At 38.2% G+C, this 19491-nt stretch overlaps 1 protein-coding gene across 3 annotated transcripts in view; it reads right to left on the bottom strand.

Annotated features, from left to right (window-relative positions):
• The window catches only part of RBMS3 (RNA binding motif single stranded interacting protein 3), a 1456421-nt gene that overhangs the window by 1201063 nt on the left and 235867 nt on the right, over positions 1-19491 (bottom strand). The gene's annotated exons all lie outside the window — the stretch shown is intronic.

The raw sequence follows: 19491 nt of genomic DNA, 5'->3' as shown, positions 1-19491 counted from the left end.
AGCCTGAAGCCCAAAAAGACATGTTGATTCTCAAATCATCTCTTGGTATATCTTCAGGGTGCCTTGAATTGTGCTAGATAGATCACTTGAGGAATTTGGAATCTACTTGAAAGAGACAAAGCGAATGTAGAGCAAACAGTTCAATAATCCAGTATTAAATGTGAGACAGACCCTACAAGTTATAGAAATTCAAAAAGACAGGAGTAGAACAAAAGAAAGCATGTGGTCTGAAGAGACAGGGAAGCTTGAATGCAGAGGGCAGAGTCCATAATGATCTTGAGTAATTTGTAAAATCGCGGAGCAGTGGAGAAAGATTTTTAAGGGCCAAATGGATCCGTCTTCAGAGAGTTCACATCGGTAAATAATAAGCCTAATAAAGTACTCTTCAGCAAGTCTTTATTCTTTGTCAGGTATGGTATGTAGCAGTTTACATAAATGTCATGTATATTTAATTTTCCCTAGTTATCAGTCCTGTAAGATAGATATAATTATCACACCTGCTTAACAGATGAGAAGACTGACATGTTGTCCAAGATCTTAACCATGGATGACTGAGTTCACTCAACTGTATATGAGTGGATGAGGAACATGTGTTTGCCAGAATGGGAAGTGGAAAAGTCACCTGATAAAGTTGTAAGACATTGATAAACTTCGAACAGGAGACAAAAGGGCCTGGGCTTAAACCAAGAAGCATTAGAGAGTAATTGTGGATTTTTTCTTGGGCATATGACATAATGAAGTCAGGATGTGAGATGGCAAAGCAAAGAAGACAAGGAGAGCCTGGAATGCATATATGTGCTTCCTGCCATCTCCAAAGATTTAGTTCCTTCTATTTAAAAAATGTTTTTTGCCCTCTTGCAGTTATATACTTCTTTAATTCTGGTTCTGTTTTAATTACACAAACTGGTTAAATGTATACTAATCATAAAAAAAAATTTCAGAAATTGCTTTATGATTTAAAGACATTTTAAGTACTTTACATTATTTGACCCTTGTGATAGTTAATTTTAGGTAACAACTTGACTGGATTAAGGTATACCCAGTTAATGTAGCTGGAAAGGATTATATCTGAGTATGTATGTGAATTTGTTTCCAAAAGAGATTGGCATTTGAATCAGTGGACTGAATAAGGAAAATCTGTCCCTACCCAATGTGGGTGGGCACCATCCAATCAGCTGAGGGCCTGGATAGAACAAAAGAGCAGAGGAAACTCGAATTCCCCACCTCTCTCTTCTTCCCCTTCCCGCTTCCCACCTCCTGGAATGGAGACCTCCTTTTCTCATGCCTTTGGACATCTGAACTCTAGGCTCTATGGGCTTTGGACTCCAGGACTTGCACTAGGACGTCACCAAGTTCTCAGGCCTTCAGAATTAGACTGTGCCATTTTACTGAATACCTGGTTCTCCAGCTTGCAGATGGTATATTGTGGGACTTCTCAGCCTTTATATGAGTCGATTTCTCTAATATCCCTTATCAACTACCTACCTATCTATCTATCTATCTATCTATCTATCTATCTATCTATCTACCTACCTATCCATCTACCCACCCATTCATCTATATATCTATCTGTCTATCTATCTATCCATCTACCCACCCATTCATCTATATATCTATCCATCTATCTATCTATCCATCTACCCACCCATTCATCTATATATCTATCCATCTATCCATCCATCCATCCATCACCTATTGGTTCTGTTTCTCTGGAGAACCCAGACTAAGAGAGTCTTAATAATGATTCTGAGAGATGGAAAGGGCAAAGTCATTTTACAGATTATGGAAATGAGGCTCAGAAAGTTAACATGCTGGTCCCTCTCTGTCCTTATCTGCCATGAACAATACCAATACCTATTAGAGTCAAACAAACAAGTCACTTGAAAATCATCTTTGACTCCTCTCTGTTCCATATGGCCTAACTCCATGTCCCAACAACCCTACATCAATTTAAACAACTCTCAAATTTAACTCCCTTTTCTTATTCCTGGACTACCTTAATTGAGGTTCATTGCTACAAAATTTTTCACCTGGATTACTTCAAAAATTTAAAATATACTAACTGTTTCCTGACTTATCAACATCTGATCCCCTTCTTAAACTACTGCCAGTGAGATTTTTGTAAAACTTTAATCTGCTGATATCATAAATACCATTTCAGTGTTTCTCATTACTTTTTATAAGTAAATACAAACTTCTTTGTAGATGCAACAGACTAAATGTTCGTATTCTCCTCAATTCTGTATGTTGAAATTCTAACCCCCCAAGGTAATAATTTTAGAAGGTAGAGCCTCTAGGAGGTGATTAGGATAAGAACATGGATTCTTCATCAATGGAATTAGTGTCCTCATAAAAGAGGTTCCAGAGAGCTAGCCAGCCCCTTTTGCCACGTGAGGACACAGGTAGAAGACACCATCAATGAGGAAGAGGATCTGTAATAACCAGACACCTAGTTGCCAGTGCCTTGATTTAAAGCTCTCAGGCTCTTGAACTGTAAGAAACTTCTATTGTTTATAAACCACCAAGTTTCTGATACTTTGCTTTAGCAGCAGAAAATTAATAAGATAGTGCCTTTTTAAAAGAGACTACAGAGAGTAACCTTCACCTCTTTGACCATGCCTGGACACAATGCAAAAGTGCTGTCTGAACTGGGAAGTGGGCCCTCACCAGACACTGAACGTGCCGGCACCTTGACTTTGTACTTCCTAGCTTCTAGAACGGTGAGAAATAAAATTATGTTGTTTATAAGCTACTCAGTCTATAATATTTTGTTATATTAGCCTGAACAGAGTAAGATAATAGAATACACAAGGTCATTCATGATATGGCCCTCTGGAACTCCAGCATTATCTCTTGCAATTTACCCTGCATACAACAACTCCCAGTCATACCTCCATTCCATGCACTATATCTTCCAGCCACACCAAATACTTCCTACTGGTCCCAGGAGACTGCACACTGGAAGTCTCTGCCTGTGTTATTCTGTGCTTAGGCTGCTCTTCTTCATTGACCTCACCGAGGAACTTTCTTCTCAAACCTTCGATGTTTATTTTCTACATCCCCCTCCCCAGAAAGCCTTTCTAGAGTGAACCTTTATATGCACTTAGCCATATCATAGTACTTACCACTCTCACGCCATGCTGTGATTTTGTGTCCATCTTGTCACTAGACTCAAACCATGTTATTACATGTGATGAACTTGTTTTAATCCTCTGTATTTTCATTTTTGCCATCCATTTATTTAATGCATCATTATTAAAATGGCATTACTGGATACAGCACTCAACTAGGCTTTGGGAAGAACAAGAGATATAACGGGAAATTCTGTGAATCTGAAAAAGGACAATATTCAAGGAAAAATAATAAAGTAGGCATCAAATGTGGTGGGTTGAATAGCAGTCCCCCCAGAAACCTATGTCCTGCTGTAATCTGTGAATATGAGCTTATTTGGCAGAAGGGTCTTTGCAGATGTGATTAAGGATCTTGAGATGAGATCATCCTGGCTTACCTGAGTGAATTCTACATCCAATGACAGATGTCCTCATAAGAGAGGGTACAAATACTAAAGGAGAAACACAGAAGAAGGTGATGTGAATTCGGAGGCAGAGACTAGGGTGATATATCCATGGGCCAAGCCACAACAATGGTTGTTGGCAGCCACCAGAAGTTAGGAGAGAGGCATGGAATGGATTCTCCTCAGAAACTCCGAAAAGAACCAACCTCACTGACAGCTTGGTTTTGGATTTCTGGCCTCCAAAACTGAGAGAGAATTAATTTCTGTTATTTGAAACCACCCTAGTTGTGGGAACTTGTTATAGCAGTCCTAGGAAACTAATACCACAGATAAGAACAAGAAAATAATACCTCAAATATTTTCAAAGTGCTTTTGAATATGTTACATTCTAACAATTTAAGATTTTCTTTTTCCTTACACAGCCTTTCTCCATTTGTTAGAAAGATCTTAATGTAAGAAAGTGCACATAGACATGCAATGCTAAGTAAACACTGATTGACAGATAACTATTTTTTTTTTGGAATAAAAAGTAAGATACTACCACAAGAAAAACAAAATGAATACAAGTCCAGAAATGTATGCCTTTCTTCCCTCCTAAAAGAGTGAAAAATCTGTCAGAAACAGGAAAGGATCATCAAAGGTACATGATATCAAGTACATAAATTGTGAAACACAAGGCACAGCACAATGTGTCAGTAAATGCATAAATTTTTTATCAAGTTAGAAAAAAAATATTGACTACTTATTCATCCAAGTTATATATAGTCCTCCCAACATTTTAAACATGTTCTACAGTGATCTCCAGTTCAAGAAAGATAAGATGGTAACTCATATATTCAGAAAAATTCAGAACTTTTATCTTGAGAAAAGACTTTCTTTGCAAAAAAAAAAATAGTGGGCAAACAAAAGAAGGGAAAACATATGATAGACATTATTAGCTGTAACTGACAAAGATAGGTGAAAAGGGGGAAAATTTCTTCTTCTTTTATAATTTAAAATTTAATTTCTTATATTTTTAGTTGGTACCAAGTACTATACTTTGTACTGAGGGATTAACTCCCTAAACTCATGTAACTTACATTCTAGTGCAACTGTTATAAAACTACAAAATGTTATGTAAATCCACTACAGAATATCTCTGGACTTTCTTCTTCCACATAATGTTAATAGTTAATTATTATTGATTATTATGTACTAGATACTTTTCTAGGCTCTCTTGAAAGATTAATGCATTTAGTACAACAATACACTATTATATCTATTTTACAGAAGAGGAAACTGAGGTGCAGAGAAAGGAAGTATATTGCTGTGGACTGAACAGTCAGAAAGTGGTGAAGATCGAATTAAAACCCAGCAGCCTAACTCTTGGTTTCAATTACTATGTCCCCTTGCATCTATATGTTATGACAACATATAATAAATAAAAAGTTACAGAATAAATTAATCAGCTTTTACTTTGCATCCAAAAGCAAAAATTAAACAACAGCTTCAGTCTCAGAGGTTGTAGGATTTACATGAGGATTAAGAATACAACAGGTGTAAATGTGCCTAGCATAGTACCTAGAACAAACAAAATTAATAAATGTTAAGATTTTAAATACATATACAAAGTTTGTTTTATAAGCCTTTTAATATTTTTGTATTAGCTTAAAACTGTCTAAACATGCAAAAATGCATAAAGAGTCAATTGAAACCTACAAACTATATAGCAAACCCACAATTGATTGCCTGTAACAGGAAAATAAAATGCTATATTTTCACTAAAATGTTTTATTTTCCTCTGGACACATAAGGTGACTGTATTTTATGTCTTGGAAGAATGTGATATACAGTTTTTCTAGATCTGGCCTCCTAAATTCTCCAGTTCTGGCTGTAATGCACAACTTTTGTCAGACTAATGCTGCTATAAGAACAACTAGAAAAATTAGATAAAATGCCAGAACAAAACACAAAATAAAAACTTCTGTTTTAAAGCATCAGAGATATTTGAAGGCACTGAGGAGTCAGCAAGGCAGATGGAACTTGAAGGGCCATGATGCTTCTGACAAGAAAAAATCACTGGGATAATTTTGGCTTCTACACCACTTCCATCCATCTAACCATTTATTACTGTGTATGAAAAATAGACCAGGTATGGAGAAACAGAGAAGAAATTGGCTTCTAAAAAACTGAGAAGTTCAGCAGACCTATTGACTTTACATAACATTGAGGGCATATAATCAGGAGTTCAGGGCCCACATAGGTGCATAATCTCTACAGGATTATACATGGTAGTTAGAATAAAGCAGAAAAGGACTAGATCTTACAAGGACTAAAACATAACTTCAAATCAACTCTAATTTTTTATCCAGATACTAAACAAAACCCTCTCTGAAGAGACATGACTTGATTCATGGTCTCTAACACTTATTAACATAATATCTGGCATTTGGTTTAGAATTACCAGGCATATCAAGAGACAGAAGAGAAAAACCAGTGAACAGAAACAGACTTAAATGTGATCCAGAGCTATCAAACACAGACTTTAAAATAACTGATTACTATGTTCAAGAAAATAAAGACAAATGAATTACAACAGAGAACTTGATTCTATGAAAAATTAAGGAAATTTTAGAATTTAAAAAATGTAATTACTGCAATTTAAAATATGATGATAATTTTACAACAGAATTAGGCAGAGTTGAAGAAGGGATTAGTAATCTTAAACTTAGGCCAGTAAATAATATTCAGACTAAGATAGAGGATTAAAAATGAGATGCAGAAAAAGCCTATAAAAGACATGTGTAATAGAGTGGAAATATAGCACACATGTAACTAGACTCCCAGTAGCAGGGGGCGTAAGAGTGAGGCAAAAGCAATTTTTGAAAACATAATGGCCTAGAACTTTCGAAGACAAATGAAAGATGTCAACCACAGGTAAAAGAAACCCAATTAGCTCAAGGTAGATTAATACAATGAAAACCACATGAAGGCACATCATGGTGAAACTGAACTAAAACAAAACAAAACCTTCAAAGTAAACAGAGAATAAAAGATGCATTACTGTCAAATGAGTAGCAGTAAGACTGGCAGCTGACATCCCATCTAAAATGATGAGAGCAAGAAAACAATGAAGTGACATCTTTAACATGCTGAAAAAAATGTCAACTTTGAATTCTGTAGCAGTGAAAATACACCTCAAAAATGAAAGTAAAATAATATGTATCACAGTAGACAAAAACTGAGGGTTTATCAGCAAGAATTTCACTAAAATAAAATTAAAAGGCAGATGAACCCAGAAAAATCACAAAAACTTCAGCCTCTCGTTTGCTAGTAATCCTTGCTCTAGACAAGCCCCCATCTCACACTTGCCCCTCCAACAGATACCTCATGAATTTGACCCCAGTAAGGTCCAGGTCCCCTTCTCTCTACAGAACTTAAAGCAAATTAAGGGGCTTCTTGGCAAGTTTTCAGATGACCCTGACAGAGATATAGAGGCTTTCCAGATTTTCACCCAAATATCTGAACTCTCCTGGAGAGTTGGTATGTTACTTTTGAATCAGACCCTGATGGGACACTGAGGAGCAGCCACTCTGCAACCAGCAGAGAGATTTGGGGATGAGCTTAATATCACATATAAGATCAGGGAAGAAGAGGGTGAAAATTACGCAACTGGAAGAGACATGGTACCCGTGCATGACCCTAAATGGGATCCCAATGATGAAATGAGAGACTCAAAGAGGAGACACTTTCAGGTGTGCATAACGGAAGGCTTATTTAGAACCAGAACCAAGCCCCTCAATCATACTAAGTTGGCCATGATCGACCAGAGATTCTGTGAAAACCCCACTGCCTTCCTGGAAAGGCTAAAAGATGTCTTGATAAAGCACACCTTGTTATCTCCTTATTCAGTCAAGGGACAATTAATTCTAAAGGATAAATTAATTACTCAGCAGCCCCTGATATCAGAAGTCAGTTGCAGAAATGGGTCCTGGAACCAGACAGTACATTAGAAGACCTTCTGAAAGTAGCCTCGATGGTCTTTTATAATAAGAGAGAGAGGAAATACAGGAAAGAGACAGAGGCTTTAATGTCTGCTAGGAAAGCCCACAAACCCCAGAATTCCCAGGGTGCACCTGTTAACTGCTAAAGATATGGCAAGAACAGTTATCTCTCTTCTAAAGTTTAACCACTCCCATAAAAGGTTTAATTTCTTTCACTGGGGTGAAACAGCCCTGGGTATAATGTTGTTGTCAGTATATTTCACTTCTTATCTCTGTAGTATTTGGCACTGAATTCTTTCCTTATGTAATATAGATGCTTAACCCATGTATACTCAACTTTATAAATATGTTTTTTTCTCTCACACTTAGAGGTCATCAAACTCCAAATTGCCAGGCAACCCGAGCCTCAGACAATGGCTTCCCTTTGCCAGGAACCCTCTCTGGGAGGAATTTGACTTCCAATCCCACCCCCTGCAAAAATGCTCCCTGTGAGCAGGAAGTAGCTAAGGCTGGTCATCATCCATATTCTAATGGCACTTAGATGCACCTCTTCAGAGGTGGGAAATGATATGGGAGAGGGGAAGGGAAGTGCTAGGTAGAGAAGGGTTAGGTCCCTGGCAAGGGCTCCACCCTTGGACCTGTGTTCACGGACCTAAGTGAGAACAGGAACTTCTGTTTTCACACCCAAATGTTGCATTTTCCAAGACCACTCTAGCTCGCCATCTCCCATCCTGTGCCCATAAAAACCCGAGACCACAGGGGGCAGGGACACAAACAGCTGCACCTCAAGAGGAGCAGAAGAGCACAGGAACTGGACACCATCAGGCCATTGAGGTGGGACAATGTGCAATTTGGTCAGGGATGGTTGGAGAAGAGTCCAGTCGCTGGGTGGCCTGACTCCAGGGGAAGACCACCTTCCCACTCCATCCCCCTTCTGGCTCCCTATCCACCTTAGTGAGAGCTACTGCCACCATTCAATAAAAACTTGCACCCATCCTCTAAGCTCACATATGGCCCAATTTTTCTGGTACACTAGGACAAGAACCTGAGATGCAGAAAGCTCTCTGCCCTTACAATAAGGCAGAGGGTCTAATTGAGCTGATTAAAACAAGTCACCTGTGGATGACTAAACCGAAAGAGCACACTGTAACATGTGCCCACTGGGGCTTCAGAAGCTGCAAACACTCAACCCTAGATGCTGCTGTGGGGTTGGAACCCCAAAACATTCCCCATGACCTGCCCATCTGCATGGTTCCACTAGAGGTTTGAGCAGCAGGGCACCAAAGAAGCAGGTCACACCTCTGTCACATACCCTGTGAGGGGTACAAAAGAACCCCTCCTGTTTCACTTCTAGGTGATAACATAGGATAATATTTTCATGACATTGGCATAGGTAAATATTTATTTTAAAGGCTACAAAAGCACGAATCATAAAGAAGGAGTTTTACAGGTCAAACTACATGAAAACTGAGAACTTACATTCCTCAGAGACAACTTTAAAATACCAAAAGGCAAGCCATGGATTTTCAGAAGATATTTGTGATACATACAGTTGACAAAGGCCCAATAACCAGAAGATTCCCACAAGACAATAAAACGACAGTCAATCTAATAGAAAAAAGGGCCAAAAAAAAAAAAACTCACTTAAACATACTTTTTGAGAAATATGATGTCCAAATCACCAATAAATAGAAAATAGTGCTAAATTCCATTAGTTATCAGGAAAACATGAATTAAACTACAATATGTTACCACCACACAGCCAACCAGAATAGTTAATTTTTTTTAATGGCAATGCCAAGTGTTGGTAAAGATGTGGAGCAAGTGACATTTTTATAGACATAAGCTTGTACAACAACTTTGGAAAACTTTTTCCCAGTATCTACTAAAGCTGAGCATATACATATGCCATTACCTAGCCATTCCATTTCTAGGTAAATACACATAAAATGCGTACAGATGTGCACCAAAGAAAAGTACAAAAACAGGTATAGCAACTCTTCAGAGTGACGCAAAACAAGAAAACTGGAAACAACTCAAATTTATTTCAAGACTAAAATGAATTGGTGGTGTAATACTACATAGCAATGGAAGTGAGCGAATTATTGCTACCTGCAAAAATGTGGATGAATTTTACAGATATGTAGAGTGAAAAGAAGGTAGGCACAAAAGAATACAGATTGTATGATTTTACTGACATAAATATGAAAATGTTTCAGGTTAAATTTTGATGATATTGGTTAAGTAGGCATTAATGTGGGGAATGGAATACTGATTGGAGGGAGATTTGAGGGAGTTCTCAGGCTTGCTGCTAAAGTTCAATTTTTCAGTTGCAGATAGTGGTTTACAGGTGTTTTTATTTTGAGAAAATTTATCAAGTTATATTCTTAACATAAGAAAACTATTATATTTTGTATTTTAAAAATTACAGAGAGGTAAAAAGGGATGTAGGTGATAAAGAAGGCTTAAAGACTGTATCCACCCTCTCCCACCACAAACTGACCACCTCTCAGAAGCTCCAGGTATAACAGAAACACTAACTACTTTCAAATCATACTCACAGTTTTGCTAATTACAGGACACTGGACATTTTACTCCTGGATGTTCAATGACCTAAATATAACTAGAAAGTACAGGGAGCTCCTGAGTAGTCATCCATGGTCAATGTTTTAACAACTGGGTAATAAATAAATGAATATTCATAATTTTTTTTATTTTTTTGAGACACAGTTTAATTCACTCTTGTTGCCCAGGCTGGAGTGCAATGGTGTGATCTCAGCTCCTTGCAACCTCTGCCTCCTGGGTTCAAGCAATTATCCTGCCTCAACCTCTCAAGTAGCTGGGATTATAGGCATCCACCACCACAACCGGCTCATTTTTGTATTTTTAGTAGAAACGGAGTTTCACAGTGTTGACCAGTTTGTTGGTCTCAAACTCCTGACCTCAGGTGATCCTCCAATCTCAGCCTCCAAAAGTGCTGGAATTAAAGGCATGAGCGACCGTGCCTGGTCAATATTCATAATTTTTTAAACCCCTCTCTTTTTCTTCCATACTATAGGAAGAGGACACAGTGGAGGATTTGAATTTGGGTCACACCTTAAAGAGAACTGCCCAATCAAGGAAATCCACTTTGGACTTCTCTGAGACATAAACTTTGACTAAGTAGAATTATATTTTAAAAGTGTTTGTTACAGTTTTTAGCCTAACCTAACTAATACACTACTCTTGGAAATTTCAGGGTAAACCAAATCATGAAAGGCTCCAAGACAAGAAACCAAAGTGTCAGAAAATGTAAGTAACGCTCATCAGGTACTATTTAGTGTCAGCCTCTCTGCTCATAGTAACTAGAATTTGCCAAGCATTTTTTATGCACAATGGTAACTTCCTTACATACATTATTTCATCTAGTGTCTAAACCACTCTTTGCAATTAATACAATCATCATTGTTACATAAATAGATGTTCTCAGCAAAATAAAAAAAGTGGCAGGGAGGCCCATGATCAAATAAGTTTGGGTAATCCTAGAGTGATAAAAGCAAAGAGGTTTCCTGCATGCAGGACTGTGACATTCCAAGAAGGAAAAGTAGAATATGCAGTGTTTCTAGCACATATTTGTTGATAAAATACTTTTTTCAGATCCTATCTTCATTTCACAGATATTACAGATCAGGCTCCAATGTAATGATGAAGATGATCTATATGGTTCCTCTCTCATGGAGCTACTAGATAGCAGGGGAAATACAAAAACAACGGGAAAGCAAACAAATAAAGATATAAGCCACAAAAGGCTGTATGAAGTGGAACTTCAATGTACCTACTGAGAAAGTATAGAAGCAAAGAAGGTATTTCCAGCGATGGACAGACTGCAGGCGCGAGGAGAATAACCCAGTGTAAACAAAAACTGGAACTGATCTCAGATTAACAGCTTTATTTCTGTTTGTTTGTTGTTATCAAAGATTGATGTTTAATCCTAACAGCAGCTATGTCTATTAAAGCCAATTATGTCATTTGTCGAATTACCCTATTGTTGCTATGGATAATCAAAACACAGAATGGTACAAATAGAGAAGAAATTAGAGACTTCAGTACAAATAATTATGCAAATGAGGAAACTGAGGCCTAGAGAGGCTAAATGACTAGTGTTACAATTTCTGACTGCCTGGACCCATACAATTTTCTTTACATGATTCTCATTCTCCATAGTTCATCATTTCCTGAACTAGAAAAAATAACAAATAAACAAATATTTATCAAGCTTGAGACAATGCTAAGTGCTAGCAGAGACTCAAGACTGAATAATATGAGTAAGGATGTAATTCCTGCCTTTAGGGTACTTAGATTCTAGTTGGGGCACCAGAGAAAAACACATGAAAATAACCCAATCAAGTTCAAAAAGCAGTTCACAAGGGCAAACATCTAGGATAAACAGGTAGCTCGTCACAATAGCCAATGAATCTAAAAGCAACAATTATTTTAAGAGTTCAGAGAAGAGTTTGAAATGATGTGGTAGGTCTTTTGCAAGTGATCAAAGTTGAATCAGTTATAGAAATTCGGGAAAGACTTCAAAAGCAGAGTGAAGGAGAAGGTGTCCAAGTGAGGGTAATAAAGGTCACGCTTTACACTCCAACATACATTGGACTTCCCCAGATGAGGGAAGCTCAGTATATGTTGGAGTGTGAAGAGTGACCAAGCATGGGTGCCACAAACAGGAAGTGGCAAACTGCAGTCAAGAATGATCAATGTAATGTATTGTTTGGTCTGAAACCAATTTCAGAACTTATTGAGAGGATTAATCAAATGTGAGGAATGTTCAGGTTTCTGTAAACCTGGTTTGACCTTACCATTCATTCATTCACTCATTTGAGATTTACTGTGAGCCTACAGTATGCCAGGCTCTGTTCCAGGCTTTGAGGGTACAGAAATGAACAAAACATGTTTGAAGAAAAGAAAGATCCTTTGGGAGCTTGTATTCTAAACTTGGGACTTCTCAAACATAGCTGCATGTTACAATTTTCTGAGAAACTTTTAGAGAAGACTTTGAGGAAACTTCAATGCCTGTTGCTGGATGGAAAAGGGGAGTCTAAAAAAGACCACATACTATAATTCCAATGGTACAATATCCTGTAAAAGCAAAACTATACAGAACCAAAAAGATTAGTTGTTTCTAGAATTTCAGGGTTAGTAGGAAGAAGGATGAATAGGGGAAGCATAGGATTTTTACAGTGGTGAAATTATTCTGTATGATATTGTAGTGTCAGGTACCCAGGGCATTATGCATTAAACCCATAGAACCATACAACACAAAGAGTGAACCCTAATATAAACTATGAACCTTGGTTAATAATAATACATCAATATTCTTTCATCAACTGTAACTAATATACCACACTAATCTAAGAGGTTAATGATAGACAAAACCGCACAGAGGACAGAAAGGAAAACGAAAGCCCTGTACTTTCTGCACAATGTCTTTTTTAATCTAAAATTTTTATAAGAGTAAACTAAATAATAAATTTTAAAATATACAGCTCTAAGACAAAAGAAAGAAAGAAAGAAATAAACAAGGAAAGAAAGAAGGAATGAAAAAAGGAAAGAGAGAGAGAGAAAGAAAAAGAGAGAAACGAAGGAACGAAGGAAAGAAGACATGCACTTGGGTCCCACCTGGAAGTTCTGATTAAATATAATAATGAGTCTCAAGGACTCTTGAAGTTCACCCCCAACCCCTCAAGCTCATAAACCTACAGATTTGGGACTAAAACTACTCTCATGCATTGTTGGTGAGAGTGCAAAATGGTACAACCACTTAAATATATACTTATGCTATGACTTAGTTATCTCACTCCAAGGTATTTACCCAAGAGAAATAAAAACATATTCACATAAAAACCCGTACACAAGTACACAAATATTGATGGCAAACTTATTTATAAGCCCCATAAGCTAGAAACAATCCAGAAGTCTTTCAGCTGGCAAATGGATACACTTAGGTATGTCAACACCATGAAAAACTACCCACCAATGCAAAGGAATGAATTACGGAGACATACAACATGAATGAATTCCAAATGTGTTTTGCTATATGAAGGAAGCACTGTAATACTGATATCATCAACGAATAAGCAAAACATGCAGTAAATAACACAGTGATGAGTGCTATAAAAAAAAAAAAAAAAAAAAAAAACCACACACACACACACACAAAGCAGAGAAGAGTGACAGGGAATGCTACGGATGAACTCAGAACTTCAAATAGCGAGGCCCAGAGAGTCCTTTCTGAGAAGGTGACATTTGAGCAAATGTAGGAAAGTCCTTTTCAAGTTTTCTTTCTTGTTAAAGAATGAGTGTGCTAATAACTTTGTTAAGCCTTATCCTACGTAGCTGTTAGACATGCTGTGCTTACAAACACGTAGTAAATTCTATGTCCTTGTACTTTAACCAAAATATCTGTGCTGGATGTCCTCACGGCCATGTCCCAGCTCTCCATTGCTTTTATCTGTTTAGAAAAGTTTTAAGTTGTTAGCCAATCAGGTTTTAGTTTAGATTGTGAGGTCTGGCTCCAGCCAATGGAAATCAGACACAGCAGTGAGGACAAACCCAAATGCATAAGGAATAAAGTTGTGTGTATTCCCTTTGTTCTTTGTACTCTAGTGGCACAATGGCTACCGGGAGTACCCCTCCTGCAGCCCAGGAAGTAAAAATTGCGTTGCTAAAAAATCCTTTGTCTCAGTGCTGATTTTTCTTTGCGGTACCAAGCACCTATTTCCAATAGCAAAGATCTGAAGAAGATGAGTGAGTGGCACCTTGTAACATGAGGGCAGAGTTTGGATTTTATAGGAAGGGCATAAGAATGCCACTGGAGGGTTTTATAGAAAAAGGTCAAGAACAAATGCGTATTTTTTCTTTCTTTTTTTTTTTTTTGAGACGGAGTTTCGCTCTTGCTACCCAGGCTGGAGTGCAATGGCGCGATCTCGGCTCACCGCAACCTCCGCCTCCTGGGTTCAGGCAATTCTCCTGCCTCAGCCTCCTGAGTAGCTGGGATTACAGGCACGTGCCACCACGCCCAGCTAATTTTTTGTATTTTTAGTAGAGACGGGGTTTCACCATGTTGACCAGGATGGTCTCGATCTCTTGACCTCATGATCCACCCGCCTCAGCCTCCCAAAGTGCTGGGATTACAGGCTTGAGCCACCGCGCCCGGCTCAAATGCGTATTTTAACTGCCCATTCTGACTGCTAGTTTCAGAAAAGACCCGTGTGGTTTAAGAGAGGAAGCAGGAGATGAGTAAGACTATGTATAGTAGTTAAGGTGGGGGATTCTGGCTAAGGGACATATTCATATTATACAAACTCCCTCCACACAGAAACACAGTTTTCAAAAAGAACAATCCCTCTTAAAGTGGAACAGAGATAGAGTATAGCCAAAAGGCATTATAAAGTCTGTGCAAAGTGCTAATTAAGCCTGACAATGCAGGAGTGAAAGGAGAAAAATGCTCTCTTTCAGTGTTACCTGAGACAAATGTTTACTCTCTCAAATGCAGACTGGCGGTAGAAAATGAACAAAGCTCAGTCTAAGTGGTGCTAATCTGTCTTCCACACATGTATGTTGAAGAGCAGGCTGCATGGCACACGTGATGCGGAGACAGAACAGCAATGAAGAGTTCAGCTCACTGTCTTAGAACACCCTCCTCTGTCCAAATAGTCCCCTGTAAGCAGATTCTTACCAACACCAGCTCCTCCAAACTCTGAAGCCTTCAGTGTCAGCTGATAGAATTCTGCAGCTAGTACTTCCAAGCCAGGACTGAGCCTGAAAACTCAGGCTCCTCCCCAGGAACGACAAAGAACAACAGCCACAAAAAGTCAACAGTTTTTGTACATGTCTTAGGGTTTTCCCAGAAGCCCACCCCAAGCAAGGGTTCAAGGGCAAGCATCTTCTGTGAGAGATGCAAGAAGCATTACTAAGAAAGCGGAGAAGTGACACAGGGAAGAGGAAGCAGCCCACAAGCAAGCTTCATTTACGGATAAATACATGAGCTGAATCCTGACTGAAAACTCTAGAAAACTGCATAAAATAATGGTTAAGAGTATTATCACCCAAGGAACTAGGAAGCCAGGGTGTTAATATACTAACTCCTCTCAGCCATTGGTAGAGGGCTGCTGAGGACCAGCGAGTAAGTTATTTTCCGAGCCCTGCCAGCCTAGAGGCTTTGGGAAAAAAGTCCTCAGGCAAAGAGATTCAAACACTAGCATTGGAAGTCAATAGAAGCTCTCTGAAGTCCTAAGGCCAATGGGATATGAACAGAACACTCACAGATTCCGCTATGTTACACTTTTCTCCTCTTTGTCACGAGCAAGACATTCTTTACCTCTGGCCAACATTTCCTCTGCAGAGGAAATGATTCCTGCAAATTGCAAAAAGGAGGAACTCTTCCCTCCATCCATTTCTCTCAAAGCACTCCTCATTGATTTATCCATTACATTATTGTTATAAATTAATAAAGTAAGGCACGCGTTAATTTACTTTATAGGTTTCTCAGCCACTGATTTCCTATTATCCCTTTCTATTACCCAACTCACTGACTCCTCCAGATAAATTGCAACACAAATGCATTCCAACTCTTGGATTTTATTAAGTATATAAAAGGTGTGTGATTTGTATTAACAACTCAACTCATCATCCCATATTCAAAACTTAGCCAATTAAGCTCAAGTGCATATTAAAATGAGAAATAGATTCCCAATTTCTAGTTAATATTCTTACTGCCTAATGAATTGCTCATTCTTTCTAATTCTAGTGCCATTTGCTTAATTTTCTTTTAATTTCTAAAATATAAGGAAAACATCTAATTTTCTAGATGTGTGAAAATATACTGTCTTAATAGTGCTCGTTAAAATTTCTTAAGAACAGTAAGGAAAAGTGTCAGAGTGAATGATAAGTGATGTATACATCACCTGACACAGTGCCAGCCACAAAGTAGGCTCTGAATAAATGTTTATTGGAATTAATGAATGAGCTTACATTTATACGACTGATGCCCATGCATAGATCAAGTGCTCTGTTCAGTTCTCACTGTAAAAGCCTATTTATCTGGTAGCTATTGTCATCATATGTTTTTGGTAAGGTGAAAAATAGGTATTTGCGTTTATATCATTTCTTAGGGCTAACTGGTAGTTCCTTATGGTCTATCAATGTATTAATAAATTTCAATAAAAACAGAAGTCACTAATTCACTCATTTATACATTGAAACTATTTATGAAATGCCAGCAATGAGCCAGGACTTATGAAGAATTTTATGAGGCTGACAAGGTTAAAATGATACCCAACCCTCTAGAACATCATACTCTGTGGTTAAGAGCTTACAATGCTACCCTAATGCAGGCTACAGAAGAAGGAAACTGTCTAGAGGGAGTCAGGAAAGTTTCATCCAACATGGGATATTTGAAATGGATACTCTGGCTAAAGAAACTTTCAAATGGTGAAAAAATAAGGAAAGGCATTCTGGATAAAGAGACAAAGGTGCAAAGTTCTAGCTTTTTTTTTCTTATCTTTCCTTTTCTCTTCCTTCCTTCCTTCTTCTTCTTCTTTTTTTTTTTTTTTTTTTTTTTTTTTTTTTGAGACGGAGTTTTGCTCTTGTTACCCAGGCTGGAGTGCAATGGCACGATCTTGGCTCACCGCAACCTCCACCTCCCTGGTTCAGGCCAATTCTCCTGCCTCAGCCTCCTGAAGCTGGAATTACAGGCACGCACCACCATGCCCAGCTAATTTTTTTGTGTTTTTAGCAGAGATGGGGTTTCACCATGTTAACCAGGATGGTCTCGATCTCTTGACCTTGTGATCCACCCGCCTCAGCCTCCCAAAAGTGCTGGGATTAGAGGCTTGAGCCACCGTGCCCGGCCTCCTTCCTTCCTTTCTCTTTCTTTTTCTCTCTTTCTTTCTGTCACTTTGTTGCAGTATCACTGTATTCAGTTCTCTTGAGGAAAAGAACCAATAGACAATCTCTTTCTCTGTTTCCTCTCTCGCTGTCTCTAGTCTATATATACAGAGAAAAAGAGAAGAGAAATAATTTACCCGAATATACAGATCCACCTGAATTATTTACCTGAGTATGTAGGAGGGAAAGGAGGAGGGAGAAGGGAAAAGATATGAGAGAGACTGATCTTTAGGAACTTTAAGGAATGAATGTACATTACTGTGGGGTTGGTGAGTGCTGAATTTGTAGGATAGGCTGGCAGACTGGAAATTTAGGTTCAGAGTTGCTGTTGCAATCCCAAGTCCAAACCGCAGAGCAGTAGTTTGGAAACTTAGGCAGGAAATCTATGTTGCAGTCTTAAAGCAAAATTCCTTTTTCTGAAAACCTCAGCCTTTGCTCTTAAGACTTGCAACTAATTGGTTGAGGTCCTCCCATATTAGGGAGGAAAAACAAAAAAAATCTTCACAGCAACACCTAGACCAGTGTTTGGCCAAGCAACTGGGTACTGTGGTCTAGCCGAGCTGACACATAATTAGTTGTTATAATTACCGAGGCAGTGGTTCTCAAAGTGCAATCATCAACAAGCATAACTAGCATCACTTGGGAACTTGTTAGAAATACAAATTCTTGGTACGCCCCTAGACCTCCTAAATAAGAACCTCTGGGGATGAGGTCCATCAATATTGTCTAAACAAGCCCTTTAGGCATTTCTAATGCACGCCAGAGCAAGAGAACCACTGCACTAGATCATTAGGTTCATATTTTCGATTTTGAAGACGTGTAAACACAGAAGCAAGTTATTACTTGGCTTATTTTTCATAGGCCTCCGTCACTTGGTGAATTTTTATGTTTAAATGGCAAATCTGATAATCCCAGCAATATCAAGATGTATTCCAATTTTGGAGAAATAACAAAAGGGAATATGATTGATTGTTTATAAATCTTTTTCAGTGATACTAAATAAGTAATCTATTAAACTTTCCCTCCATCACCACCTTGAGCTCTTGATTATAGGACTGTGCTAAGTCAGCTTCAATTTCCTTTATAAAGTCAATAGGACCCACATCAGAAAGTGCCTCAGATTCTTCAATAGTCCTTCCACTGGTATTGATCATACAATGGGAACTATTTTTAAACTGTTTCAGAGAAGTCCAAAGACAATATATTAAGATAACTAATAGGAACGGTTACTGCTTGTATTCCTTTCAGTGATTTAAGTACCCCATTCATTTTTTAGCATCATGCTTATTGTGTCAGTTATCTATTGCCACAATAATGCTGCGTAACAAGTAACCACAAAACCTTAATGGCATGCAACAATAAGTGTTTACCAGTCAGGTGCCTAGGTGACTCTGCTGATCTAGGCTAGACCTAGTCACATGTCTAAAGATTGGCTGATCTCAGATGCCCTCAGCTGGATGACTGAAATAACTAGGCTCTGCTTCATGTCGCTCATCCTACAGCATTCTCACCTGGGCATGTTCGCATGATGATGGAAGAGGACAAGCAGAAATGGAAAATTGCTCATTCATGTCTCTCATTGCATCATTTCCATTAATATGTCATTAGCCAAAGCAAGTCACATGGCTAGACTCTGGGTGAGGGGCATTGTAAAGTTACATGACAGCAGACCTGATTCATCTGGACAGAGAAGAATTGACAATATGTATAATATCTACCTCATTTTTGGTTGGAAAACTCTTCCCTATCACCTCTCCATTATCTTCACCTGGCTACCTTTTACTCACTTTTTGTATTTACCTTGATTGTCACTTTCCTGAGAAACCTCCACTGATTCCTCAAGGCTGGATTCCATGTCCCTCTCATGTCCCTAAACATGCCATTATTGTAGACTTTATAATCTGGCTGTGAGTTAGGAAATGCAATAAAGCTAATGAGATGCTCATAATGTGTTTGAACAAGTTTGTGACAATTTATTACTAAACAATTGAAGAGCTACATTAAGATTTTTTTTTTAGATTTTAACTTCTAGCATAAATGATGCAAAGTTCTGTTTTTTATGAA

Source organism: Saimiri boliviensis, chromosome 9 (assembly GCF_048565385.1).
Source record: "Saimiri boliviensis isolate mSaiBol1 chromosome 9, mSaiBol1.pri, whole genome shotgun sequence".
NCBI classification, from domain to species: Eukaryota; Metazoa; Chordata; class Mammalia; order Primates; family Cebidae; genus Saimiri; species Saimiri boliviensis.
Note: the sequence above shows the minus strand (reverse complement) of the source record. Positions and strands in the feature narration are given on the sequence as shown.